The sequence below is a fragment of the Ischnura elegans genome, chromosome X (assembly GCF_921293095.1).
Source record: "Ischnura elegans chromosome X, ioIscEleg1.1, whole genome shotgun sequence".
In the NCBI taxonomy this organism is placed as follows: domain Eukaryota; kingdom Metazoa; phylum Arthropoda; class Insecta; order Odonata; family Coenagrionidae; genus Ischnura; species Ischnura elegans.
Window position 1 is genome coordinate 63,301,041 of NC_060259.1, and position 2,738 is coordinate 63,303,778.

A 2,738-nucleotide genomic window follows, 5' to 3' on the forward strand; every position below is an offset into this window, starting at 1 on the left:
GAATCTGGCGAAATATTGATACATAAATATAATAACTATATCTCAAGTGTTTTTGGGATCAGTGTTTTGATCCTGCTTCAAATCACAATTTTTATGACAAATTTTTTCGTATTGGGAGTGTAAAATTTTTAATATAAGTTTTAAAATAGTTAAGCATTCAAAGAAAAATTAAACAATAAAAATGGCGTAGCAATATTTTATGAATTTTTGATTTATTGCGGTCTCCCAAACCGCACGTCACTGGTTAAAGCCCCTAGGTAGCAGCATTTGCCGATAGTTTCAAGTGTCCCTAGGTTCACCACCCTCCCCTATACCAAGTATGAAGTTCACCATGAAAAATCCCGGGTTCGTATCCGAGCTATGCCAAATATATATTTTCGAGGCGAACTTCATCCATATGGTCCATGATTTATTTATTTATTTTCCAAATTCTCCGTAAACAGCACATGGAGGCCTTTACAACGGAGGATTAGCAAAGCACGACACAAAAATTCATGCCCTGGATGGGACCACCTACCCAGGCGGGATTCGAACCCGCAACTTACGGTTTTGCAGGCGAGGACTTGACCCCAATGCCACCGAGGCCAGCCTGATATGACCCCGATGTGATTTGAACACGCAACCTTCTGATCTGGAGTCAGACGCGCTACCGTTGCGCAACGGAGTCACACAAAATTATTTAAATAAAAATGGTAAATGGTTAAAATAAATAAATAAAAATGGTAATGGATAAAAGATAAACTAAAAATGGTAATTTCCACTCATAAATATGAAACTCCACTACCAACCATGGGTGCGGCATTCTATGTAATTTTCAAGGACAAATAACTTTAATTAACACAAAGAAGTATGCTCCCGTGCGCGTGACTGAGTAGGAAATGGCTTGTTTTAAGGCTCTTTGAATTATTACAAAATGCAGAAAGCATGGCGTAGCATTCTATATTTTGCATGATTTGATTATTTGACACCTTGACATAGAATGTCGAAACTATCGTCGGCGGTGGAGTTTTATGTTAAAGTGTGTAAATTACCGTTTGTAATTTATATTTTACCATGGATATATCGCATTTCCATCACGTCAAGCTTGAAACGATTTCGTTGATCCTCGGTGAGTATAAATTATATCCCGTATTGCTTATAAGGTCACTTGTTTCATGCACTACGGCTTGGATGATTACAAAATGCCGGAAGCATGGCTAGTGTTTAAAATTTGGCATGATTTGAGTACCGGTGCTCGAATGTCCACTTCATTTCTTTCAAGTGTATTTTATAGTGCTGAAAATTTCGGTTTCCTTCGCCGCAGTGAACAAAAACCAGGTCGCAAGTGGTGCATCTACGAGGTTGAACGAACGATCGTTTGTTAACGTGATCGCTTGAGTGAGGCGATTCATCTCGGGAAATCGCAAAGGAGGAGACTTTCTCTCGACTCACCATTACCTCTCAGCCCTTTAAAAATCTTTAACGTTATCGCCTTCCATTTGATGTATTTTTCCGTATGAATCTCTCGGAAGAAAATACATCCAGCCTCCCTTTTTCGGATCGTGATAATATTTCTACAACTGTTTCTTTTTTTGCTTGGCCTCAAAGGGATCTTGTTTCATATCATATTTCATCTCGTGAAAAATTAAGACGATATATTACGGGGAAGCCGGGGGCGGTAAGTGATGTGGATTGCCGTGGATGAGACCAGGGGCGTCTCGGAGTCTGTTAGGCGGTGGAGAGGGTAGGTGAGGCTAGTGGCGGATACAGAGAGGAGCTAGCTCCCCCTGGGGTATCCAATATTCTAGACATATAAAAAAAGGATGTCTGTTTGTTTGTCCGCTATGCATTTCCATAGAGCCTCGTGGATTGCTACCAAAATTAGTACGTAGGTGCATCTCATTCTCCATAAGACCGTAGTGTTACTTCTGGATGTGTCCAACGCGTCCTTCGCGTCGTTTACTCATTACCGTTTGTTGCGTCACGTCATACAACAGCAATGGTTGGACATCCTGACGGGTAGGCACACATTTTGACACGCTCAAAGAGAAAATAGGACTCAAAGGATTTCACACTTTTAATCCTCTAGGTGCAAATCTGATGGTGCTTGCGCTACATGACGTATTTGGTTTGCCCCCGTACAGACTCTCATAATTATCATTGTTGTGGTGTGTGTTATAATCTGATCCCATACGCGTTATAAGGACATCGTTTTTTCCATTGTTTACTGTCAAATATGTATACTATCATCATACCTGCTTTGTTCCTTTAAATAAAAATCCTCACATGTGACGATGAATTCCAAGTTCCAAGCTTCCCATTTCTCTGGGTATTATCCTTCCCGAGCAACGCCGGGTGGCCTGCTATTACTAGATAAATGGAAATTTTGTTTAGTTGTCGAATATACAGGAGAGAGGAGTCCGAAAAATCCAAGAGTTTACGGATAACTCCGTGGGCTGCGGAATTTCTGCTTTGGATTTTTTACATTAAAGAATGGAAACGAAATGCATTATAGAAACTTACGATTAGGTAAAATTACTAGAAATGTACGCAAATGTTTGTTTTAAAAACTTTATTCTTTGGAAAATTCGTAATGAAACAACTTTAAAGTATTGTTACACGCCTCGAAATTCTCAAAATTTTCGTTACCTCCCGGATCCCTACTACTGGTGGGATGGTACCAGACCCCTATCTAGCCTCCCCTTGTCCCTATCCTGGATCCGCCACTGGGTAAGGCCTTCTTCAGCCCCCATCGCATT

The 2,738-nt window shown here is 40.5% G+C and overlaps 1 non-coding gene across 1 annotated transcript; it reads right to left on the reverse strand.

Annotated features, from left to right (window-relative positions):
- Nucleotides 1-595: 595 nt before the first annotated feature.
- Trnaw-cca lies at nt 596-667 on the reverse strand. Its single transcript has one exon. It is a non-coding gene; the product is annotated as a tRNA-Trp (tRNA).
- Between the last annotated feature and the right edge of the window lie 2,071 nt (nt 668-2,738).